Here is a 27,935-nt window from a genome sequence, read left to right on the forward strand (position 1 = left end):
TATATTAAGAGAAATTTGCAAACTACATAATGAGGAAGTATGTTTGCAGAGTGGGGAAAACTAAGAAACTGAGAACACAATGATTTCCACATTTTTTTTTCTAAGACCTTGAATATAGTAGAGACCATATACTCAATTGAGAGCCAAGTTCAAAAGGGTTTCAAAATAAGAAGGTAAGTGCAATAATATATGGTATCTTAACTCCTACGAGGCATCAGAAATTGTTGCAGAACTGACATAATCATTTCTTTGGTATATTTCAATGGATAAGCAGACTTTCTGATTGTATAATACATTATTTAAGTACAATTGAGCAAAAACTATATAATTAGGCATTGCTAGGAATATGCCTAATATGCCTCAGTACCATAATTGATGAGTGAAATATACACACTTCTAAGTAACGGAAATTCTTGAAATAGATTGAGATTCTGAATGGCATAAAGAACACTTGTGTATGTCTTTCTTTCTTCCCTTCTCTCTCTCTCTTCCTTCCTTCCTTCCTTCCTTCCTTCCTTCCTTCCTTCCTTCCTTCCTTCCTTCCTTCCTTCCTTCTTCTCTCTCTCTCTCTCTCTTTTTCTCTCTCTTTTTCTCTCTCTCTTTCTCTCTCTCTCTCTCTCTCTCTCTTTCTCTTCTCTCTTTCTCTCTTTCTCTCTCTCTCTTTCTTTCTCTCTTTCTTTCTTTCTTTCTTTCTTTCTTTCTTTCCTTTCTTTCTTTCTTTCTTTCTTTCTTCCTTCCTTCCTTCCTTCCTTCCTTCTTCCTTCCTTTCTTTCTTTCTTCTTTCTTTCTTTCTTTCTTTCTCTTTCTTTCTTTCTTTCTTTCTTTCTTTCTTTCTTTCTTTCTTTCTTTCTTTCTTTCTTTCTTTTCTTTCTTTCTTTCTTTCGCCATGGTCCAGCTCTTTTATTTCTTCTTATTTACTACATGCATTTTTCAACACATGTCATTTTGGTCTGCAATGTCTCAAACCACTTAATCTCTCAGTCCCATTGCTATGTTTAAAATGATGACCCTCAGTGATTATCTGTGAGTATAGAATGGCACAAAGACACAAGCATCTGTCCTATTTCTTGTCTGGTTCCCCAGCATTTAAGGAGTTGCTTTGTTAGCTCCATTTAAAATAACTCAGGCAGTAATGATAGACGTTTGTGATAATTCTGAGCTTCTGGATGAGAATGTTAACTGTATATCCCTCTTACTGTTTTAACTCTATGTCTTCCAAAATGATTGCCTCTGGTTATTAATAGAATAAAAGGAGGTAGATAAAGGAACCAAGGAACCTTGGGGGATGACTTGATTTCCCCCCAACATTTGTCAAATCAAAAATATTGCATGGAAGAAAATGATCATCTTTCTAGACATTGACACACAAGCCAGAGAGCAGCAAGAGCAACAGGGGAGGGATTTGGTGAAGGAATTACAAATGGAAAAAATCTATTAATAAAAGGAGCAAGCTTAAAGTTATTCCATTTTTCTAGCTGAGGTCAGAAGGAGCTGTTTTGTTCAGTAAAGCTTTAATGCTTTATGAACACACAGAAAAGCTAATCCCAGGCTAGTTAAAATGCCAAGTTCATGCAATAGCAAAAAGAAACGTTATACAGCTTATGCATTTGTGAAATAAAATACAAGAAAGATATTATAAAATATGTTGCTGTATATGCTAACAGGTTCTTGGAAGAAGTTTCATTCTGTTTATAATCAAAATGCAGATATTGGCTGACATATAGTGGGAATATGTAAACAGAGAAGAGAAGAGTGAGTGAAGGTGTGGAAGATTAAGCAGTGCATTGTATAATTTATGAACCCCTGGAAAATGATAGAGCATAACACAAAACAACTGAGTCTCATTATCTGTGGAATACATGGGAAATGGAATGTACTAGGAGTTGCAACCAAGCTATAGAAACAGTATTTTTAAACTGCAATTAGACTTTCCACCAATACATTTTGTGATGCTAAAATCAAACATCATTAATTTGTGTACATCCGACAGCAAATAGTTCAGGATTTCTGAAAATGAAACTGGGTTAGAAGGAATTCATCTAAAAAAATATTTGTTCTTTTTTCTCTTCTTTGCCATCATCTCAACTGAAGTTTCACTTGAGTAATTTCATCCTTCTCTAAACTAACTCAGATCTTTTAACGTGTAGCTAATAAGAACTTTATCATACAAAGTTCTTGGGATACCAGAGGATATCTACACAACTATCCCAGGCAAAAATGTCAACTGCCATGCTCCTCTTGTATTTAAGTACTAGACAAAAGTATATTATTTCATAATAGGCAGATAAGTGGTACCATGATTTGGATATTTTCAGTTACTTTGTTGGTATTTACTCACTTGATCTAATTTAAAAATAATTGATATTTTGTTTCTATTTGGGGATCAAATGAGTATACATGAAGTAATTTTCCAAACAAAGCAAGAAGACCAATATTTTTTTCCTTCTATATTTGTTTTATAATTGCTTTCTTGATTTGGGGGGCTTTTATTCAACACTTGATTTGGTTGAGATGCCTTTGTGAATATGGCATCTGCTTACAGATGATTTGATAAATCTTCCTTGGTGTTACAATGGGAATGTCCATTATTTAAAATGAGTAATGGATGGGGGGGGGGGGGGGGGGAATGGTCAGAGCAGGGGATGGATTAACCCTACTTGTGTAAGTGCACAAGGTACCATTATATCCCAAATTATTTGACCTCTACAGGTTTGAAAGTTATTCCAAGAGACAGAAGAAATGAGCAGGCAACTTTATTATAATGAGCAGGCAAATTTATTAAGGGCCTTCTTATATGATAGGCATTATGCTAGGTACTGGGCATGCGAAGAATAAAAAGTCACTGTCCTATTGGATCTTACATTCTATTGAAGGAAAGCAATATGTACACAAAAAAGTAAAGAAGAGACAAAATATATGAAAGTAATTTTATGAAACTGCATCCTAAGTAGTGCTAGCATTACAATACTCAATTTATAGATTCAGAAATTGTGGCTCACAAATGTTCAATGATATACCTCTAGCAATAGCACTTAATTATCTCAGGTCAGTTTCAATTCTGTCCTCAGGTTTAAGACTTTTTCCTCTGACCCATATCTTTTGTATGTTTGTGAGGATATGATCAGAGACATAAAGCTGAAAGGGATCACAGAAGCCTTCTAGTCCAACCCCTCGGGTTACAAATAAGTTGCCCATGGAAGTCAAGTGACTTGCCTAATGTCACATAGTTAAGGGACAAAACTAATTTTTAAATGGATTTGTGTTTGGGACAGGAGTATTCTGGACTACGCTCATACTGACTCATAACACCTGATTATTATATATATATTTTTAAATTTATTTATTTATTTAACTTTTAACATTCATTTTCACAAAATTTTGGGTTCCACATTTTCTCCCCTTTTGTCCCCTCCCCCCACCCCAAAACACCGAGCGTTCTAATTGCCCCTGTCTGCCAGTCTGCCCTCACTCCCTCCCCACCCCTTCCCTTTGGAAGGCAAGCAATTCAGTATAGGCCAAATCTGTGTAGTTTTGCAAATGACTTCCATAATAGTCGTGTTGTGTAAGAACTAATTATATTTCCCTCCATCCTATCCTGTCCCCCATTACTTCTGTTCTCTCTTTTGATCCTGTCCCTCCCCACGAGTGTTGACCTCAAATTGTTCCCTCCTCCCCATGCTCTCCCTTCCATCATCCCCCCCACCCTGCTTATCCCCTTATCCTCCACTTTCCTGTATTGTAAGATAGGTTTTCATACCAAAATGAGTGTGCATTTTATTCCTTCCTTTAGTGGAAGGTGATGAGAGTAAACTTCATGTTTTTCTCTCACCTCCCCTCTTTATTCGTCCAGTAATAAGTCTTTTGCTTGCCTGTTTTATGAGAGATAATTTGCCCCATTCAATTTCTCCCTTTCTCCTCCCAATATATTTCTCTCTCACTGCTTGATTTCATTTTTTTTAAGATATGATCCCATCCTCTTCAGTTCACTCTGTGCACTCTGTCTCTATGTGCATGTGCGTGTGCATGTGTGTGTGTGTAATCCCACCCAGTACCCAGATACTGAATAGTTTCAAGAGTTACAAATATTGTCTTTCCATGTAGGAATGTAAACAGTTCAACTTCAGTAAAGTCCCTTATGACTTCTCTTTGCTGTTTACTTTTTCATGCTTTTCTTCATTCTTGTGTTTGAAAGTCAAATTTTCTTTTCAGCTCTGGTCTTTTCATCAAGAATGCTTGAAAGTCCTCTATTTCATTGAAAGACCAATTTTTCCCCTGAAGTATTATACTCAGTTTTGCTGGGTAGGTGATTCTTGGTTTTAGTCCTAGTTCCTTTGACTTCTGGAATATCCTATTCTACTCCCTTCGATCCCTTAATGTGGAAGCTGCGAGATCTTGTGTTATCCTGATTGTATTTCCACAATACTTGAATTGTTTCTTTCTAGCTGCTTGCAATATTTTCTCCTTGACCTGGGAACTCTGGAATTTGGCCACAATGTTCCTAGGAGTTTCTCTTTTTGGATCTCTTTCAGGTGGTGATCTGTGGATTCCTTGAATACTTATTTTGCCCTCTGGTTCTAGAATCTCAGGGCAGTTTTCCTTGATAATTTCATGAAAGATGATGTCTAGGCTCTTTTTCTGATCATGGCTTTCAGGTAGTCCCATAATTTTTAAATTGTCTCTCCTGGATCTATTTTCCAGGTCAGTTGTTTTTCCAATGAGGTATTTCACATTATCTTCCATGTTTTCATTCTTTTGGTTTTGTTTTGTGATTTCTTGGTTTCTCATAAAGTCATTAGCCTCCATCTGTTCCATTCTAATTTTGAAAGAACTATTTTATTCAGTGAGCTTTTGAATCTCCTTTTCCATTTGGCTAATTCTGCTTTTGAAAGCATTCTTCTCATTGGCTTTTTGAACCTCTTTTGCCAATTGAGTTAGCCTTATCATATTTTTAGTATGAGCATTTATACCTCAGAAATCAGAGAACACTAGGAAAACATGAGAAGACTTGGACTTATGAAGGAAGATTCTGTCCACCTTCAGAAAACCAGATGACAAATATGAGTGCACATGTGGATATTTATAGATATCTATCTGTATGTGTACATACACACACACAGACATACACACACAAGCTTAATTGTAGCCTTCTTTAGAGCAGGAGTGAGGATAGGGGAAAGGAGGGGAAAATGCACAGCAGAGAACAAAAGAAATCCTACAAGGAAGGAAAGAAAAATGGGGCAGCTTTGAAAACAATGTGTAGTATTTATTATATAGGGTTTTCCTGAAATGGAAATTTATCATATATTGAATCCTCCCATGCTCTACTGTGTGCATGCAATATTTTTTTTTCTTTTCTTATTTTGTATTTAAGTTTAAAATTAATAAAGTTTACCAAAAGGGGTGAAAAAGAAATCAGGAAACGCTACAACTTAGAACCTGATGTATTTTGTTGCTGTTGATTGTCCAGACTTAAAAAGTGACATTGAAAATGTTCATAATGCAAGGTTAAACTTTAAACGTGCATTGTGGAACATTCCTGTTCAAAACCAATTCTCCTCCTGAAAGGAAGAAGCTAACATGACAATCAAAGGATCATGGCTTCTAAAGAGATTATTGAAGGTTTACAGAATGTGCTCACCTGCAGCAGTCATCAGGTGTGTCTCACAGACCAGTGGCCATGGACTGTGGACAAAGTATTAGACAGTTGTTTCAGTGCAGGCCTGCACAACATATGGCCCACAAGTGCCAAAGGATCTTGGGAGGCCTTTGAAAAACGTGGGGTTGCCATTGTGCACTCTCTCCTGTTCTTCATGTGGTCTGTGGCAACCAACCATCATCATTCTGTCTCTGGTCTAATCAATCTTCATCATGAAGAAGTTTAACCTATTTTAGTTTTGGCTCCTTCCTGCTGTCAAGTTGCGCAGGTTTCCAGTAAAGTGTCTGACCTGTCTCCCGCTCTAAGTGTAGGGAAGTCTCCCAGTCAAGACCTTTTAAAATCACTTTAAGGAAAAGTAGAAAACCACCTTTGAGGAAAAGGAAACCTACTGTCACTAGCAAACAACATTAGTAGATGCCCGAGGGATCCAGCAAGTATGACAGAGACAAAGATCCTCAGAAATTGTTCTGTATGGATGATAAGACTCTATTCTGTGTGACCTGTACACAAACTCAGGAACATGAGGTTCACAAAATCTGCCCCCTAGAAGAGGCTACTGAGGTCTATGGGAAAAAGGCTCCAATCGAATCTGAAACTTGGACATGGAAATAATAAAAGATGATCAGAAACCAATGCTTGAGGAGAACAAGGTACTTTGGACATGGATTGATGTGTGAAAAGAACAAGAGGAAATGTCAAGAGAAATATTTGAGGAAGAATTTCAAGAAATTAGTGAATTCCTGAGTGATGAAGAAGAGAAAGTCCACAACCTCATAGAGCTGGATAAGGAGGAGAATAGAAACTTTGAGCAGCTTAAGGGACATGAGGTCCAGCAAGTAATCCAAAACAGCAATCTCCAACTGTTCCAACACAGGAATGACCCGATGGAAATGGTCACAGCATTGGAAGAAAAATCTCAGATGCCAAACATAGACCTTCTGCAGGAGACACACTGAGCAAGAGTGAGTCACTATCACCCCAGAGGTCAGAACCTTTCATACAAAACCTAAGCAATTATTGCATGGATTTAAACAAATATCTGAGGAAATTTCAAGAATCTCAACTTGCCATATCACTATGATACTATGAATCTATTAATTACCTGATGACAGAAAGAAGTCTTTTATATTTACAGATGTTTCATCAGGTCAGATGTGTGCTACTTGTACCTCTGACATCTCCACTACATGAATGGGAGAGATTTGTCTATTATGCAACAGGGTGTGGATGGCATTTCTGAGGAGGAATAAGAATATTTCATTTTTGCCTGTTACTGTTTGCCAGTTGAAAGGAAGAACTCTTCTAGTGACTTTCCTCCTCACCTCTCAATAGACTGGCATTAAGTACAGAGGTATGGGCAAACTGTAGAAATATTTCAGGATGATCCTGGAATATCGCATTTTGTAATCTTATATTCACAAAAGGGAGCCTAGTTGGAGAGAATTGGAAGCTGAGTGCTACTCTACCAGGGAAAATGTCAATTTTGTTTTTGACAAATAAAAAAAGGTAAACACAGTAGGATCTTTCATTGTCTACTGCTTAATTCAACCAAGCATGGGACAAATGTGATTTCTTTCAGAAAATAATCTATAGAAGCTTGCAATTTCCTCCTTCGTATTTCCTTCTAGGATATAATTGATGGGAAAAAAGTTGGATTTAGTGGGAAGGAAAGATTTGCTGGAATCCCACCCCTCAAGAACCTGCTAATTGTGGCCAGACACAGTTTATGCCATGTTTTGAGTCTTACAAATTATTATACAATATATATTAATAATTATTTTTTATTTTAATAATTAAAATAAAAGTACATTATGCATTTACTTTGCAGGTCTAGTTATAAAATATTTACCAACACACCACTGGCCTGGGACCTTTATGTAGATCTCCTCTTATTGCTAACTAAATTGTAAAGAGAAATAGATAATAACATAAGGACAAAGGACTTTGGTGTTTCTCTCTCAGACCTGGACAAATCTAACATAAAGAACAATGTAAAACTAAATGAACAATTGGAGAATTTAGAGTACAAACATTTGTGGCTTCTTTTGAATGGAAACATTAAAGAATACACACACTTTAAGAGAACAGCACTTTTACAAAAACTGACAGTGTATAAGAACACAGAAATTGCAAATAATTGTTTAAAAGTAGAAATTTTGTGATGGCAATCAAATTAGGATATTTTGCTGTTTTTGTTTTATTAAAAATGCCTCTGCCTTAATGTGATTACAGAAGATCTTTCCCACCCATTGATATGCCTGCCCATGGTGGGAAGCTTGGTTAGGGGAATTGTTTTGTAGGTGGGTCACAAGTACCTTTTGTTTTTTTCCATTGAGGCACTGGGTTAGAGGGTTATGCCCTCTGGCTCTGAAAAGTGTTTAAATACTCTGAGGGTGAGGCTTTACTTTGGGACTTAGTTTTTGTAAGAAGATTTGAGTGCCAGAGAAGGACTCTGTGAAGCCATTTTAAGGAGTCCTCCAGCTTTGAAGACTCAGATGTCAGTGCTTCCCTCTCTGGTAACTATGGTCAGACAATTGTACCTGTCTGTTGAATTATGGTCAGGCAGAGGATGCCACATCTTTTTATTACTTTGGGGCTTACTGACTGGAAGTATTTGTTTGGCCAGCAAGGACTCTGGGAAGCCACTAAAGGAGCCCCTAAGCTTTGAAAACCCAGATGTGAGTGCTTCCTCTCTGGTAACTGTGGGCAGACAGTTGGAGTCCAACTGTCAGTTGAATTCAGGCAGAGGAAACCAGATCTGTTGATCTTTTGATTTCTCTTTATTTTCTTTGAAGTTCAGAATGCTGACTCCCCTGAATTAGGTGAGTGACATAAGTGCCTCGTTAAAGGAATGATACATGTCCTTGATTAAAGTGGTTGTTAATCCCTTAAAAGCTGCCTTTCCTTTTATGAACGCAGATCTGAGAACCTGTGATAGCAGGCCCCCTATCATACTTGTATACACACAGAAAGAGTAGTCAGTATAGGAAGCAGAAACAAAAGACAGATTTAATTGGAAATAGTAATGAATTCCAAAATAATGAATTGATATAAGAATGCACTATATAAACAATAAATAGCTATATGAAAACAATGATAATAAAACATGCTGAAACTTCTGAAGTGTAGATAAAATCATTCTTCTGAGGAAAATTTACATATTTGAGGTATACATTTAAAAACGAGGAAAGGTTTAATAAAATTAATAAATAATTAAACCCAAAAGTCAATCATAAAGAAAAAAGAAGTCCCAAGGTTGACATTTTGAAAATTATAGGAGAAATAAGGTGGAAAGAAGGGAGAGACTGTAGAACTGAAAATAAAACTTAGATCAGGTTCTATTTAAATTTTAGCAAATTGATTAAAAAACCTATAACAAACCTGATTAAAATGAAAAGAACAGAGTAAAAAATGAACAATGTGAATCACAACAAATCCAGAGAAAATAAAAGGACTTATCAGATCTTACTATAAATAGCTTTATGTCAACAAAACTATGAATTTGAAAAAAAATAGAGCATTATCTGCATAATGTATAAAAATACCCAAATTAACAATGTCTAAAACAGATCTTAATATAGTCTCACAAAAGAAAAGTGAACTAGGTCTAAGGAACTACCAAAAGAAGGCAGTGAAAAACCATGGTCCAGATAAATTTGCAGAATTCTATCTTACTTTTAAAGATCTATTAATACCAACACAAACTGACTTTTAAATATTTTAAAGGAAGCACATTATTAATCTAAACCATGAAAGAATAAAGGCAAGAAAGAGAATTATAAAGATATATTTTTGTTTAATTTTTTAAATTAAATTAATTTATTTATTTTCAATGTTCAACAATCACTTCCATGTATCTTAGAGTTTTTCCCCCACTCTCTCTCTCTCATTCCCCACTCCCTCCCTACTCCCTTCCTGAGACAGCGTACAATCCTATATAGATTCTACATGTACTTTCCTATTAAATACATGTTGCATAGAAGAATTAAAATGAATGGGAGAAAATATATAATAAAACAAAACATAACACAAAAGAAAATGATCTGTTTTGTTCTACATTCCAATTCCATAGCTCTTTCTCTGGATGTGGAAGGCATTTTGCCTCAAGAGTCCACTGGAAATTTTTTAAGTCTATGCATTTCTATGAAGTCTACCAGAAAAATCACTTGCATGCTGTTTGCTGCTGTGTACAAAGCTCTCCTGATTCTGTTCCTTTCACTCAGCATCAGTTCATATAAGTCCTTCCAGGCCTCTCTGAAGTCTTCCATTCATCATTTCTTATAGCACAATAGTATTCCATTTCATTCATATATCACACCATGTTCAGCCATTCCCCAACTGATGGGCATCCCCTTGATTTCCAGTTTTGGGCCACCACAAAGAGAGCTGCTATCAGCATTTTTGTACATGTGGGACCCTTTCCCATTTCTGTGATCTCTTTGGTATAGGTTCCCAGAAGCAATATTCCCGGGTCAAAGGGTATGAATACTTTTGTAGCCCTTTAGGCATAGTTCCAAATTGCTCTCCAGAATGGTTGGATCAGCTTACAGCTCCACCAACAATGAATTAGTATTCCAACTCTCCTACATCTTCTGCAACATTTATCATCTTCGTGTTTTGTCATGTTAGCCATTTTGATGGGTGTGATGTGGGACTACAGGCATATTTTTGATAAATACTGTGTTTTTTTTTAATTGAAATTCTAAAAAAAAGGACCACAACACTACATATTCCCACAATAAATTACATGAATTTGCATCAATTTTATTCCAAGCTTTTGAGGATGGGTCAACATGAGGAAAACAATTAACAAAATGATATTAAAATTAAACAATATCATCCCAAACTACATCATTATGCTAATATATGCAGAAAAATCTTTTGTTAAACAATATGAAGTTTGTTTTTTTAAAAATAGGTAAAAATATAGAATGATCTATTGATATTATAAAAAGTATCTATCTAAAAACAAAACCTGGTATTTTATGCAATATAGAAACAGTAGAAACTTTCTCAACTTATTTGAGAGTAAAGAAAGGATGCACCCTTTCTTTACAAATGCCATTAGTAGCAAGAAAAAAGAAAAATAAAATGAAGGCATAGAGACAAAGAGGAAATAAAAATATTCCTGTTTCTGATGATTTAATGGTTTACTATGATTATCCCACATTTATCATCAAATGTTCCTAGGGAAACATATTTCCATTTTATGTCCAAGCAATTGCCACACTGTTCCATCCATTCTTTCCCTACTCTTTACATCATTTCTACTAAAGCTTTCATTCTTTCCCAAATTTTAGACTCCAAAAGGTGAGCTTCAACTTATTTCTGACCTACAGCCAGCCTTCATGTACATTTCCAGGCTATTTCTAAAGAATATTATCCTTCTGCCTTTCAGTTTCCCGTAGAAAGCTGGAAGAGCTATGTATTAACTTTTCCCACCAGAATGTAAACTCTTTGAGGGCAGAAACTATTTTGCTTGCTTATATTTATATATCCATTTCTTAGTATAGTGGCTGGCACATAAGTCTTCACAAGTTCTCTACCATTCATTCATTCCTACAGATATCGTAATAAAAATGTCAGGGGACAGTTATAGGAAAGTTTCATCTAAAATAAAAACAATATGTATTTAATACCTGGAAGTCAGCCTACCAATGGAAGCTTAATAGCTTTATTAATACAATTACAAAACACTCCTCAGGGAAATAAAGAGTAAATTAAATAACTGGAGGATATTCAGTAATTATGACTGGGCCATACCAATATAATAAAAATGGTAATGTTAACAAAATTAATTTATAGATTTATAGATCTAGATGAGGTAAAAAAATCATCTGAGGGGGGAAAATAGACTCATAATGGATTTTGTTTTTAAAAAGATACAAAATGAGAGGGTGCGGTATTTTAAGACTACAAATTACATGATAAAAATGTAACTCAAACTGTTTGGTACTGGGTAAAAAATTGAAAAGTGGTTTAATGGAATAGATTAGACAAGTTAGAAACAGTGATAATTTAATGAAAAATCCAGTGTTTTATTAACATGAAAACCTAAATTATCTAGGAAATGGCTTCCTATTTGGGCAAACTACTAAGAAAACTGGAAAGGAGTCTAGGAGATGTTAGACTTAGACCAACAGTTTATATCACATAACACAATAAATTTAACATAGTAATGTCATTTGTATATTAAATATCACATACCATAAAATCATTACAAAGAAGCAAGATCAGCTATAACTGTCAGATAACTCCTTAACCAAACAAAAATTGAGAAAATATTACAAATGAATAATTTTAATTTTATATCTTTAAAAGATTTTGCATGAATAAAATGAATCCCACTATGATATGAATGAAAAAATAAACTTAAACTGTGTCAGATATTTTGAATAATTAGATGACATTGAAGATATATTGACAACTAGCAGATATGTATCATGTGTTCAGGTAAGGCTATCATAAATATAGAAAACTTAAAAAGAGATAAGCAGGCTAATTAAAGTGTGCAAAATGGTTCCATAGATAATGAATCAATCTCAACCAAATACCATATTCCCATAATAACATTATCAAAATGTATCAGTAAAAATTTATTCCAATTGTTGAGTCAAATAGATGGCAAAACTATAATTGTCACACATCTTAAGACTGCCCTTTCAGACGTACATTTAACCAAAAGAAAAACAAAAAAATAAAGGTTAAAGATATAAATAGAACTTTAGAAAATTTAGAGATAACAGATCTCTGAAAATTTCTGAATAAGAACATGAAGGAGTTTATGTGTGTTTTATATATACAATGGACCTTTTAAAACTCTAACCATGTGTTGACCTATAAATACTTTAACAAAGCTATAGAAGAACAAATACCAAACATCATTCATTGATCATAATGCAACAGAATTAAATTCAGAAATAGCCCCTATAGAAAAAGTTCAAAGTAAATAGATGAAATATAATTTAATACTAAATAATTTATGGGTCAAAGAAGTAATGGGAAATTTCATCAAACAAAAAAACAATAATTAAACAGCTCTAAAATTTTGAAGATACAATCTAAGTGTAAAGATAGATTCAAAGACACATATATGAATATATATTACTATTTTGCATATACATATAAACACTTTACTTTCATCAACAAAAGAGAAAACACAGAATTGATTGATTATTTGGGTATGCAATTAAAAAACCTTGAAAAATAATTGAAATTTCCCAATTAAAAAACAAAGTAAAAATTGTGAAAAGTAAATGAGATCAATAAAGTTAAAAGGAAAAAAGTGATTTAGTTGATGAAAAAACTAAGTGCTTACTTTTTTCTAAAAAAAATTGTCTAATCTGATTTTTTTTAAAAAAAGAAACCAAATTTCCCTATTAAAAATGGAAAAAAGAGGAACTCACAGCAGTTGAAGAAGAAATAGGGAAAGAAATGGAAACTTTCTCACATAATGAAACAGATAAATTTGAGGAAATTGTTGAATATTTACATATTTACAGAATATACCCATGTTAACAAATGCATAAGTATATTGCTTAAATAATGTAATATCAGAAAAATTAATTGAATAAGTCACAAAATAACTTCGAAAAGGGTGGAGGGGAGGGCAAAACTCACTCAAGTGACCAAATGAATTCACAAGGAAATTTAATCAGGCATTTAAACAGTGACTAATTCCATTACCCCAAAATCAGTTTGCATATTAAGAAAAAAAAAACACTCTTCAAATATTTTTATATGATACGTACTTGGTCTTAAAACCTAAACTAAAGAAAGATAAAGCAGAGAAAGAAATTTGCAGACTAATATCCCTAATGAAACGATGCCAAAAACATTAAATAAAATATTAAAAGTTGATTAAAAAAACATATTATATTTGAAAGATACATATTATGACCATATTGATTTTAACCCAAGATTGCAAGTTCAGTTCAACATAAGGAGCATAATAATACTAATATACAAAATGTTAATAATATATATAATAAAACAGGATTGTATCACTAATTATTGAAAACATTTGTGAAAAATCTAATAATCATTTCTGCTAAACACACAACACATACCCACACATAAGCATACTGTAGCAATAATAGGAATAAGTAGGCCTTTCCTTAATAAACTATGTAGTATTTGACTACCCAAAAGGAAACATTACATGTAATGACAAAAAGATAGAAATTTTTCAAATAAGATACAAAGTAAAAGAAGTAAGTCCATTTTGAATAATACTACTTAAGAAGGTACTAAAATACTATCTACAGCAATAGAACCAGAAAAGCAACTTAAGGGAATAAGTATAGATAAAGAGAAAATTATTCAATTTTATAAATTGCATGATACTATACTTAGAGCGTGTGAGCTAATTGAAATAAAAATTGACATAATAGCATCATCGATGACACAACATAAAACCACATAAGTCACAATCATTTCTATATACAGCCAACACCCATCAAGAAGAAACTAGTATGTGTGATTTCATTCAAAATAACTGCAGAAGCTGTGAAATACTTGAGAGTGTTATCTTTCAAGATCCAATCGTGGACTATATAAATCCAACTATAAAACCCTCTTTGCAGAAATATAAACAGACCTAAATAACTTGAATAACATTAATAGTCATGGGTAGGTTGAAGCAATATAATAAAAGTGACAAAGGTGGCTAAATCATTTTACATTTCATTTCTTTATGAATTTCATTAATTTGACCTATTTCTAGTATTTAATTCCAAAAATAATATTTTATAGACTTAGAAAAAAATAACACATTAATGTGGAGGAGTCAAACATCAAGAATCTCAAGGATAATAATGAAAATATGAAGTGGGAAGGTGGGGAGCATGTTTGCTAGCACCACAATTCAAGCTATACTACAAAGCAGTAATCATTAAAATGATTTGATCAGGGAAAGGGGGCAGAAATGGCAAGCAGATACAGGAAGGTATATTAGTGGAACAGATTAGGTACACAATATACAGAAACAAACAAGTGCAATTCAATAGTATTTGAGAAAGCTGAAATGCCTAGTTTTTGAGGAAAGGACTAATCATTCATGACCAAACAAGAGATAGCGAACATTATAAAATAAAAAATAGATAACTTTGATTACATTAATTTGAAAAGTTTTTGCACATAATAACCCAATACAACTAAGATTAGGAGGGAAGCAGAAAACCTGGGAAAGAATTTTTACAACTAATGTCTGTGGAAAAGGCCTCATTTCTAAAATGTACAGAGAATTGAGTCAAATTTACAAGTGCACAAGTCATTCCCCAATAGGATATGAATAGGCAGTTTTCAGAGGAAGAAATTAAAGCTATCTATAGTCATATGAAAAAATGCTCTAAATCACTATTGATTAGAGAGAAGCAAATCAAAACAATTCTGAGACACCACATCACACCTATCAGATTGGCTAGTATGACAAAACAGGGAGATAATAAATGTTGGAAAAGATGTGAGAGAGTTGGAACACATTCATTGTTGGTGGAACTGTGATCTAATCCAACCATTCTGGAGAGCAATTTGGAACTATGCTCAAAGGGTTAGAAAAATGTACTTACCCTTTGACCCAGCAACATCTTTCCTAGGTGGTACAGTGTATAAGCACCAGTGCAGGAGTCAGGAGGACCTGAGTTCAAATCTCACCTCAGACATTTGACACTCCCTAGCTGTGTGACTTTGAGCAAGTCACTTATCCCCAATTGCTTCTTCCTGGGTCATCTCTAGTGATCCTGATGAACATCTGGTCACTGGATTCAGATGGCTCTGGAGGACAAGTGGGGCTGGTGACCTGCACAGCCCTCCCTCACTCAAAATCAAGTGAAGTGCAAGTCATGTCATTATTTCTCTAATGGCATGGTCTTCTTCAGCAACAAAGGATGAACACATCTTTCCTAGGATTGTAAAAGGTCCCATTCTTTGTGGTGGCCAAGAACTAGAAATTGAGGAAATGCCCATCAATCGAGGAATGGCTGACCATGGTGTGATATATGAATGTAATGGAATACTATTGTGCTATAAGAAATGACGAACAGGAAGACTTCGGAAAAGCCTGGAAAAACTTACATGAACTGATGCTGAGTGAAATGAGCAGTCATTATAGACAGTAACAGCCACAGTGTGCAAGGGCTGTTTCTGATGGACTAAGACCTTCACAGCAATGCAAGGACCTAAAACATCCCCAAAGGACTCGAGGCAAAATGCCATCCACATCCATAGAAAGAACTATGGAATTGGAATGCAGAATGAAGCATACTATTTTCTCTTATGTTATGTTTTGTTTTATTTTTCAGGGTTCCTCCCATTCATTTTAATTCTTCTATGCAACATGACTAATGTGAAAATGTGTTTAATAAAAATGTATGTGTAGAGTCCATATAAGATTTCATGCTGTTTCAGGGAGGGAGGGGGGAGGAAGAAGGAGAAAATTTGAGACTTATAGAAGTGATTGTGGAAAACTAAGAACAAATTAATTAATTTTTTAAAATTGGACTAATCATTTGCCAAAAATAAACACTATGGTGAAAACTGGACAGCAGCATGGAAGAAATTTGGTTTCAAAATAATTCTTCAAACTATATAAAGAGATAAATTCCAAAAGAATGTGTACACATATAGTTTTAAAAGTCACATTACAAAAAACAAGTTATATTATAAATGAATTGGAGGGGCAAAGAAGATTTTTTTTCATATCTTTGAATGGGAAAGAATCTATGGTTAAATAAATGATAAGATACAAGGTAGAATAGATAATTTTAATTATATAAACTTTTAATGAATTTAAAAAACAACTAATCTGATGTAATAAAAAATGGAATGGAAAACTAGAAAAATTAGGTAATGAATTGAGACAGTCAAGATAACAGAGTGAGAGTTCGCATTTTTGTACAAGTCACTCAATTTAACTTCCTTACAACATAGTAAACATCTTAAACTGAATTTTGATTGGGAAAGTCAAGAGAAAAGCCACAGTCATTTTTCTAACCCTGGACAACTTGGGAAGACAGATAGAAAGAACTGAGGACACTGAGGATGGATAGGAATGCAGCTGTGGAAACAGCAGCAATAGTGAGGATAGCACATAGAAATGAATAAACAATTGGTCTGAAAGAATCAAGGCAGAAAGAGATATCAGGGTACTGCTAAACCCATGCTGGAAACACTGAGGAATTCCAGATAGCATTGTTATTGCCTCACTCAGTACTTCACCTGTGAGTCACAGCGTCAGGGTAGAGAGGAGCTGCTGGAGACAGGGAGAGGAGAGAGAGACAGAGAGAGACAGAGACAGAGACAGAGAGAGAGATAGAGACAGAGACAGACAGAGAAACAGAGAGACAGAAACAGAGAGACAGAGACAGACAAACAGAGACAGAGAGAGACACAGAGAGAAACAGAGACAGAGAGAGAGAGGCAGACAGTGAGACAGAGGGACACAGAGAGACTGAATGAGACAGACAGAGAGGTCCTAGCTGTTTACAGAGTAAGGAACAAGCTTCAAAACTTAGATGTGGGTATGAACCCAAGACTGCCTGTGTGTGTGTGTGTGTGTGTGTGTGTGTGTGTGTGTGTGTGTGTGTGTGTGTGTGTGTGTGTGTGTGTGTGTGTGTGTGAAAGAGGATAGTTCTGTTCTAATCCTTAACCCTTCACATAAGCTTGAAGTTGAATAATCAGACGAGGAATCAATACTAAAACTGAGTAAAGAAGTTAATCTCTCTGAATGACTGAGTCCAACAGCAGTCTACTAAAACTCAAACACACACTATCCAACACACTCAAACTTGGTTCACGAGCTTACAGAGCTCATGATAAGAGATAAGTGAACAAATATCTCACTAATCAATCACATTCAAAACTTTCATTCCCCCAGAATGAGCTGTGAAAACAGCAAAAAGACATAAAAAGAGACCTCAGGCCAGACACCATCTCAAAGTGAGTAGAACCCAACACTAACATAGCATTCAAAGTCTAAAAGGATGGAAGAATGAGCAAACAAACAAAAAAAGATAATATGATCATAAAAATGGTTTCACATGGCATAGCATAAAAGGAAGAGTTGTATGTAACAGAAGAGACAGCAGGTAGAGTAGCCATCAGTTGATTTCATTCTCATCTAAACTGATTCAAAGAGGGGAGAATAAATTTAGACATGCAGTTGGGTACAAAAATTCATCTCTCCCAACATGTAGGTGGGGGGGGAACAGTTTAAAAGGGGGTAATGATAGAGAGGATATATTAATGGAAGAACTGAAAAAGCAAAATGAACCCTTACTGGGGAAGGTGAGGAGGGGGAAGTGACAGTGTAAAAAGGAGAAGGATAGATATGAGAAATTAGGATAGAGAGAAATCCACAGTAGTGATTAGTCCTGAGATTGTGAATTGTATTAATTCAAACATTGTGATGGCAATCAAATTAGGAACTCTTGATGTTTTTGTTTCACTAAAAGTGTCTCTGATTGAATAATGTGATTAAAAATCTTCCCAACCATTTATAGGCCTGACCATTGAGGAAAGCTTGATTAGGGGAGTTGTTTTGTAGGAGGGTCCCAAGAACTTTTTGTTTTTTCTATTGATGCTCTGGGTCAGAGGGTTATGTCCTCTGGCTCTGAAAAGTACATAAATACTCTGAGGGTGAGGTTTTACTTTTGGGTTTACTGGAAGTGTTTGGCCAGATTAGGACTCTGGGAAGCCCCTACACCCCTCCCCCCCCACCCCCCATGGCTTGGAAAACCCAGATATCAGTGCTTTCCTCTCTGATAACTATGTTCAGACAATTGGACGTGTCTATTGAAGGTCAGGCCTTGTCTGTTGATTTTAGATTTCTCTGTATTTTCTTTAAAAGTCAGGGGGCTGACTCCCCTGAACTAGGTGAATGATATACGTACTTGGTTAAAGGAATGATACATGTACTTGATTAAAAGTGATATATATATATAAAGGGGAGGAGGTGCTAGAGAAGACTGTCTCATGTTACAGCTGAGGTAAAAAACAGATTGCAAATATAATCTCAGACCAAATAAAAGCAAAAATAGACCTAATTAAAAGAGATAAACAGGAAGACTACATATGGCTAAAGGGTGCCAGGCACAGTGGACTTATGTCAGTATTGAACATATAGTGTACCAAATAGCATAAATTTCATATCCTTCAAGGAAAAGTTAAATAAGTTAAATAAGTCACAGGATGAAACAAACAGTAAAACTGTACTAGTAAGGGAATTTAATTTATCCCTTTCAGGCCTAGATAAATATAATAAAAAATAATCAAAAAATAAACAAGAAAGAAGTTAGAAAGATGAACATAAGCTTTGAAAAGTTATATATTATTGACATCTGTAGAATATTGAATAGGAATAGAAAGGACTATGCTTTTTTTCTCAACTGTGTATGACACCCTCAAAAAAAAGAATATGTTAGACATTAAAGTCTCTCAGACAAATGAAAAAATCAGAAATATTAAATCCATCTTTTTCTTGTCATAATGCAATAAAGTTACATTAAATAAAGGATCTTTGAAGCATAGATTTGAAAATAACTGGAAACAAATCAATCTAATCAAAAAAATGAAGGAGTCAAAAAATAAATCATAGAAATAACCATTTCTTTTTTATTTATTTATTTACCTTTTATTTGTCCATTTGCAAGCTGTTTTTATATATACATATATATATATGTATATATATATATATATATATATATATATATATATATATATATATATATATATATATATAAAATTTATTTTTCAGTTCTCAACATTCATTTCCACAAGAATTTGAATTCAAAAGATTTTTCCCATCTCACCGCACTCCCCACCCCAGGACAGCATGCACCCCATCCACCCCTTCCTCCAGGAGGGTATCCCTTCAATTCCTCCCCCTTCTTCCATTCTTCTCCCCTTTATTTTCCTGTAGGACAAAATAGATTTCTATACCCCATTGCCTGTACATCTTATTTTCCAGTTGTACACTAAAAGAATTTTTAACATTCATTATTAAGGCTTTGCGTTCCATATTCTCTCCTTTCCTCCCTCCCCACCCACCCTCTCTCAGAAAGCAAGCAATTCAATATAGGTCATACATGGGTAACCATGCAAAACACTTCCATGATAGTTATGTTGCAAAAGACTAACACATTTCCCCCATCCTGTCCTGCCCTCCATTTATTCCATTCTCTCTCTTGACCTGTCCTTCCACAATAATGCTTGTGTCTGATTATCCCTTTCTTCAGTTTGCTGTCCCTTCTATTATCTTCCCTCTCCTATCCCCTTCCTCCCTGCTTTCCTGCAAGGTAAAATAGAATTCCATATCAAATTGAGTGTATGTTCTTCCCTCTTTAATTCCATGAGACTAAGGCTCACTTATTTCTTTTCTTCTCCCCCCTCTTCTCCATTGTAAAAGCTGTTTCTTGCCTCTTTTATGTGAAATAATTTGCTACATTCTCCCTCTTCCTTTCTCTTACTCCTAGTACATTCCACTCAACAGTCAATTTTATTTTCTAGGTATTCTCCCTTCATATTCAGCTCACTCTGTGCCCCCCCATCTCACTGTCTCTGTCTCTCTCTTTCTCTCCTCATCTACTTTTAGTCTATTTTTAAAGGTGTTATTTTCTTCAGCATTTTTTATGGTCTTTACGAAGCTGTTGACTTGCTTTTCATGATTTGATTGCATCTCTCTCATTTATTTTCCCAATTTTTCTTCTACCTTTCTTACTTTGAGATAAAATGGATAATTCTGATTGCATAAAATTTGAAAGGTTTAGCAAAACAAAACAAAGTGGCTAAAGTTAAAAAAATCAGATACTGGGGGAAAATTTTGCAGAAAGTTTCTCTGATATAAATATGATTTCTAAATATATGGGGAATTGAGTCAAATATATAAAAAATTTAGGAGACATTCTGCTATCCATAAATGATCAAAGGATATGAATAGACAATTTTCAGAGTGAAAATAACAAGAAAATCAATAATCATATGAAAAACTCCCCTTCATTAATAATAATTAGAGAAATACACATTAAAGCAACTATGATGAACCAGTTGAAACTTGTCAGATTGTTTAAGATGGTATAAAAAAGAAAATGTCAAATAATGCAGAAATAGGCATAGTACTGATGCACTGCTGGTTGAGCTCTGCATTTGTCCAACCATTCTAGAAGGCAATTTGAAATAATGCCTAAAAGGTTATTAAACTGTGCATGCACATTTACCCAGAAATAACATTAGCAGTGCCGTACTCTATGGAAATCAAAAAAAGAGGAAAATAACCTATATGTACAAAAATATTTATAGCAGGTCTGTTTGCGGTGACAAAGAATTGGAAATTGAGGAGATACCCATCAATTGAAAAATGTTCAAATGAGTTGTGATATATGAAAGTGCTAGAATATTATTTTGCCTTAAGAAATGACAAACAAGATGGTTTCAAAAAAAATACTGAGGAAATTTGTATGAATTTATGCAAAGTGAAATGAGCTAAACTAGGAGGACAATCTATACAGTAACATCGATAATGTGAATATAATCAACTTTGAAAGATTTGTTAACACCAATCAACATAATGACCAACCCCACTTACAAAGAATTCATGATTAATCTACAGATCAAAAACTGATGGACTCCAATGCATCGTGTTTTTTCTCTTTCCTTCTGTTTCTTGATTTGGGGATGGGGAAGGGAGGTAGGGAAAATAGTTAATGAAGAAGCTTGCTTGCTTTAGTATACATATTTGTCATAGTTATTTTTTAAAAATTTTCTTGCCTTTCCATTGGATAGGAGACTAGGCAGAGTGAGAGAGAAAATTTGAAATTGAAAAAAAATTAAAAGTATTTGTGCTTTAAATAATTGGTAATGAAAAACAATCTTTTCATAAGTTTTCTTGATAAAGGTCTCATTTCCAAAATAGAGAACCAATTTGAATTTATAAGACTCAATGCAATTCCTCAAAGTAGAGTGAGGATATAAGCAAGCAGTTTTTAAAGGAAAAAAATTCAAACCGCAATCATACAAAGTGTTCTGAATTATTAATAGTTAGAGAAATGCAAATCAAAGCAACTTGAAATTCCATTTCATTGCCATCAGAATGGCAAACATGGCTAAAGAGGAAAATGGCAAACACTGGAGGGGTTCTGGGGAAACCTATGTACTAGAAAACTGTCAGAGAAGCTGTGAATTGGTCCAATTATTCTGGAAAATAATCTTTGACTGTTTACATGATTACAAAATCTATACCACCAGAGATAAAAAATAACGCAAAAGGTACACATACATACATACAAACAAAATATTAATAGTAACTTCACATTAGCAAGAATTAGAAACTAAAGGAGGGTGGTTTTATTGAGGAATGGCTAAACAATGTGATATGCTATTGTAATGGAATATTATCATACTATAAGAAATTATGAAATAGATAATTTCAGAGGAAACTGGCAAGACCTTTGTGAACTGATAGAATGAAGTGAATAAAAGTAGGAGAACAATTTATTCCATGCTCACTATGTTATACAGAAAATAAAAAAACAACTTTGAATGACTTGAGAACTCTAATCAGCATGAGAAACCACAAGTCTAAAAGCAAGGAAAAACATGCCATTTACCTCCTGAGAGACAAGTGAGGAACTTAAGATTCCAAAAGAGACATACATTTTCACATAGCTAATGTGGGAATATGCTTTGCTGAAATCTACGGATACATATTAATGGATATTTTTTTATTTGCTCAGTGAAGAGTAATAGGAAGGTCTGTTTAGTAAAAGTACATCTTGTTTAAAAAAAGTTAAACAAATTTTTAAATGGAATAAACAGTAAATAAAGCAAAATTAGTATTAATTCTTTAAAAGCTTAAAGTAATCATTTGATTATATTAAATTTAAATGGTTTTGCTAAAGTAGAAAGAAGGAAACCAAAATTTATTAAGCACTTAGTATATGCCAGGGCATCAAGTACAGTGGTAGCTATGTGAGTAGAGAGAAGTGGATTCAATATAAGAGATTTGGGGGAGTTAGAAATAATAAGTTTGTCGCTGGAAATGCAAATGAGGTAACCGAATAGCCAAGAATGACTATGGTTGCAAACCTGGGCAACTAGAAAAAAATGGTTTTAGAAACAAATAAATTTAGTAATAGATGTGGGTTGGTTGTTGTCCTTTTTCTTCGAAGAGGACCAAAATGACATGACCATTGATTAGTGAAATTTCAGTTTGTTTGACTGTGACTGATCAGACCAATAAGAATTCCGAATGCTCTACCACAGGTTGAGCACAGATAATCTGTATGAATATTTGGGGTGGATATCCCATATTTGTGCATCCTGCATTTATGTTGTGCTGTCTCAATTCCTGTGTCAGTGTCTCTCATGTTGCACAGTCAAATCCAAAGTTCTCCAGAGAGACCTTAAGAGTGTCCTTGTATCATTTCTTCTGGCCATCATGTGATCACCTGCCCCATGCAAGTTTTCCATAAAATAGTCTTTTTGGCAAGTGTACATTTTGCATTAGAACGTGGCCAGTCCATCGGAGTTGCACTCTCTGAAGCAGAGTTTGAATACTTCACAGTTCAGCTTGAGCAAGGACTTCAGTGTCTTTTACCTTATCCTGTCAGGTCTGTACACAACATTTGTAGATGTGACCAAGGCCTTTGGCACTGTTAGTCATGAGGGCTTATGGAAAATTATATCAAAATTTGGGTGCCCAGAGAAGTTCATCAATATTGTACATTAATTTCATAATGGCATGTTTGCCTGGGTTCTGGATAATGGACAAAGCTCTCATGCCTTCCCAGTCACCAACGGAGTGAAACAAGGCTGCGTGCTTGCTCCCATGATTTTTAGAATGATGTTTTCAGCCATGGTGATAAATGTTTTCAATGAGGATGAACACAGCCACAAGTTCAACTACCGTATTGATGATAAATTCTTCAATTTGAAAAGGTTACAAGTCAAAACCAAAGTGGAAGGAGTGTTGGTGCATGATTTTCTGTTTGCAGATGATTGTGCACTCAATGCAGCCTCTGAAGCTGAGATGCAACAAAATATGGATCAATTCTCTGCTACCTGTGCTAATTTTGGCCTAATAATTAACTCCAAAAAAAACCACAGGTTTTCTTCAGTCACCACCACACCATCCATACGTGGAAACTTAGGTTACAACAAATGGAGAATTTTTGGATGCTGTGGATAAGTTCACTTACCTTGGTAGTGCACTTTCCAGGGATGTACACATTGACAGTGAGGTTGATGCACACATTGCCAGAGCTAGCTCAGTGTTTGGGAAGCTCCAAAGAAAGTTTTGGGAGAGAAGAGGTATGAGACTGACTACCAAATTGAAGGTCTACAGAGCCAGTGTGCTGACCTCATTGTTATATGCTTGTGAAACATGGACAGTCTACCAGCGACATGCCAGGAAACTGAATCACTTCCATTTGAACTGTCTTAAGAAAATTCTGAGGATCACCTGGCAGGGGTAGATGACTACTTTGGGGGAAAGATAAGTTCTCTTTTTTTTTTTATCCTTTTGAGTTTGAGATGTAAATGGAATATCTAGTTGGAAATATTCAATTGGTGGTTGAAATAAAAGAGCCTAGAGCATAGAAGTGGGACTAGATGTGGGTATGTAAATATGGAAGTCATCTACACAAAACCAGTAGCTGAGCCAATGGGAGCTAATTAGACAACTGAGGAAAACAATTAATAAAGAAAATAGAAGAGGGGCCAGGACAGTGATTTTGGGATATGCAGCTAGTGGTGGAATAAGGATGATGATCCAGCAAAAGAAAAGAATGCTTAGGTATTTCATTCTACAGCTTCATAATGCACTGCAATAAATAACAAAGTTTATGTAACCAAATAAATTTGAGTTTTTGCATCTTGTTTATGGATGATAAATTGTAGACAGCTTCATGCTGAACATTCCTAGGGTTCTCTAGAATTCACCCTTGAATGTCTGTATCTTGAATTCACTAGTGAGGTTAAATGAAACTTGCATAGACAAAATTTAAAAATACATTTTATTGCACAATTTTAAGCTTAATGAACCCTGGTAGGCAAAAATTATACACAGTCCTCTCTCCAGATTGTATACAAACAGAATTTACCATTTAATAGGGAAAACTATATCCCCTTCATGCATTATAAAGATAATGATGATGAATGAATGAAAATGTATTAAGTAGTTATGTTCTAAATACTAGGTATACAAGTTTTTTAAATCCCATGAGCTCAAGAAGCTCACATTTTAATTGGAGATCACATATATAGTAAGAAGACTGGCAAGGCAGATGGAAAGGATCGAGGGTCTTAAATTGTAGCCACATAACAAATTATGAAGCCTGGTGGTCCAGAGGATGTAACAGCATGCAAGATGCTATGGACTGTTGGTTTTTAGGGTGCAATATCAGGGCTACTTAAAAAATTACATAATGGTTTAGGGAACTCCATAGCAGGGTAGACAGCAAAACTCTAGTTTATCCTTCTGCCCACCAGAAAATGCATACAGCTCAGTATGTCATTGTTCAAGTGGAAGGCAATGCATATCTTCATCATGGATGATAAAATGATATTGATAATAAGAGTTCCCCTTTAGGTAACAATTTAAAGCTTTAAAATCAGTAGTCTGAATAATCTTGTGAGAGAGGTAGTGAAGGTATTTTCATCTCCAACCGATAAATGAGGAAACCTAGGTGCTGAATAGATTCTGACTTGCCTCTAATTATATAACAAGTGTGTGTGTTCGTCCTTCATTGCTGAAAAAGACCATGCCGTAAGAGAAATAATGACATGACTTGCACTTGACTTTGTTCTGAGTGAGGGAGGGTCACCAGCCTCACTTTTCCTCCAGAGTTATCTGAATCCAGTGACCAGATATTCATCAGATGACCCAGGATGAGGCAATTGGGGTTAAGTGACTTTCCCAAGGTCACACAGCTAGTGAGTGTCAAGTGTCTGAGGGGAGATTTAAACTTAGATCCTCCTGACTCCTGCACTGGTGCTCTATCCACTGCACCACCTAGCTGCCCCTATATATAAAGTAAGAATCAGAGAAAGGATTTGAACCTAGAGCCTTCATGTTTTGGAGAGAGTGCCATATCTGCAATTAGAAGACCTAGGTTTGAATCTCATTGCACACACTTACTAATTGTGACCCTGAGGAAGTCACTTAATTTCTATGGACTTCCGTTTCCTCATATGTAAAATTAGGAGGTTAAACTTGACAAGCTCTAACATCCCTTCCAGCTCTAAAATCTACGATGTCTTATCTCTAAAGATTGTATTCTTTCTACTATAATACACAATCTAGTTTACTTTTATTATTTGAGTCGTACATGAACTCACTTAAAATAAATTTAAGAATAGTAAATTATCTCAGAAATTTCTGAAAATATGTTTTAGTGGAATAATAAAGTATCTCCTGATAATGGTACATATTTTAAAATATGTTTAAAAAATAGATCAATGAAGATATGGGTTAAAGAAAGTAGTTGTCATTAAATCTTGACTAGTTAAAATATCATAATATATCTCCAGACATTTCATAGTACACACACACACACACACACACACATACACACACACATACACACACACATACACACAGAAGCTTATAATGAATTTTGTATGAAATTGTGAAAATTTGTAGCTCATTATTATTTTTATAGACCTCTGCCTTTTCTGTACCAAAGTTTTTATTCTCGTGTATTTAGAGGACATTTCAGAAGCAATAAAATAACTTTTAATAATCTGTTTATCCCTTTCTTAAGATCTTGCTTCCTAGTGGATACAATTATTTTCCTTTTTCTTAAAAAGCCACATATTTCCAGAGAAAATAAATTTTGACCTGGATGTATATCTCAATGCTTAGGAAATTAAATTTCCATCATAGAATGAGAAACAGAAAATGACTACTAAAGAACCAGTCCTTTATATAATAATCCTAAAAAACTCAATAGAGGAAATAAAAATAAGCTTTGAATGTTCTTCGTTTTTGGAAATTAAACTCTACCATCTTGAAAATCTATGAGGATCTCTAATTCAGATATATTAAGTTTAAATCCTAGAGGATAATATTGTCAAAATAAGATTGGCGGACAATGGGCACTCCTCTAATGGAAGTCATAGATGGTATAAGACCTGAATTGAGCATTGAGCAAAGCTAAACACACAGCCTTCAGATACAAGTATTGCAGTAAGGACTGACTCCTCACAAACATACCTCCAGTGATGATGGGGGATATGAATTATGCATGAAACACATTTCTCAGCTTTTTACAGTTTTCACTGGAGCCTGCATTTCAACACTGATTGCAAACGGCCCATGAATCCATCTAAAGCTAGAACTGCCGAACAAAAGCTACTGTTGCCCAGGACAACCCTAGCTTTTAAAGCATGTAAGAAAGAAATTGTGTTTCCTGCAAATTTTACAAGGGAATTTCTCTGACATCTCCCACAACACAAATGCTTCATCTATTTTGTTCACCCTCCCCCTTACATATTTCTCAAGGATATTTAGAATATACCATTATTTAAATTCAGCGTAATGTATGATTAGATTATATGTGCATTGAGACTTCTCATCATATCATTTATGTTATTTTTTGTGGGTTTTAGCTCTTGCTGGTTCAGGGAATGCTGTTTTAAGAAATAGTCTGATATCTGTGAAACTGGTGATAAAACATAAGAACGTGACATAAATCGAATAGTTTCTAAAAGAAAGTACATTTAATGCTGTAAAACTCTGGTAAAACTATCAATACAGGTGAGAGGGATCTTCTTCCTCGGAAATTAAGATCAAAAGAGTTTATTTCTTTCTCTTTGAAATGTAGGAATTAAAAGATCATATAGTCTAATGGATCTTAACCATACAACTAGAAGGAGAGCTCCATGGATAGATTTCAGGGGATCCTTTAACTTGGATAGGGGGAGGTAACAACTTACATTTTTAATTCTGCTAACCCTTGACTAAATTTAGCATTCCCATCAATTGTTTAATTTTTTTTTTTTCTGAGAAAGGATCTATAGGTTTTATCAGACTGGCAGAGTTACACAGCACAAAACATGGTAAGAAGACTTAATCCGGTTGAACCTTTATTTTATAAATGAAAAAAACTGAGACCCGGAAATGTTAAGTAATATATCTAAAGTTACATAATGAGTAAGTAGGATCTTGGGATCCTTGAGAAAGGAACTTAGGAGTTATGTAGCTCAACTCCCTTATTTTACCATTGAGGAAACTGAGTCTGAAAAAAAAACTGACCAAAACTCACACAGGTTTGCCCAGGGTCAT

At 34.7% G+C, this 27,935-nt stretch overlaps 1 pseudogene; it reads left to right on the top strand.

Moving 5' to 3' along the window:
- The first annotated feature begins 5,594 nt into the window (after positions 1-5,594).
- Positions 5,595-6,999, top strand: LOC140517943 (E3 ubiquitin-protein ligase TRIM17-like; annotated as a pseudogene).
- Positions 7,000-27,935: the final 20,936 nt, after the last annotated feature.

Source organism: Notamacropus eugenii, chromosome 1, assembly GCF_028372415.1.
Source record: "Notamacropus eugenii isolate mMacEug1 chromosome 1, mMacEug1.pri_v2, whole genome shotgun sequence".
In the NCBI taxonomy this organism is placed as follows: domain Eukaryota; kingdom Metazoa; phylum Chordata; class Mammalia; order Diprotodontia; family Macropodidae; genus Notamacropus; species Notamacropus eugenii.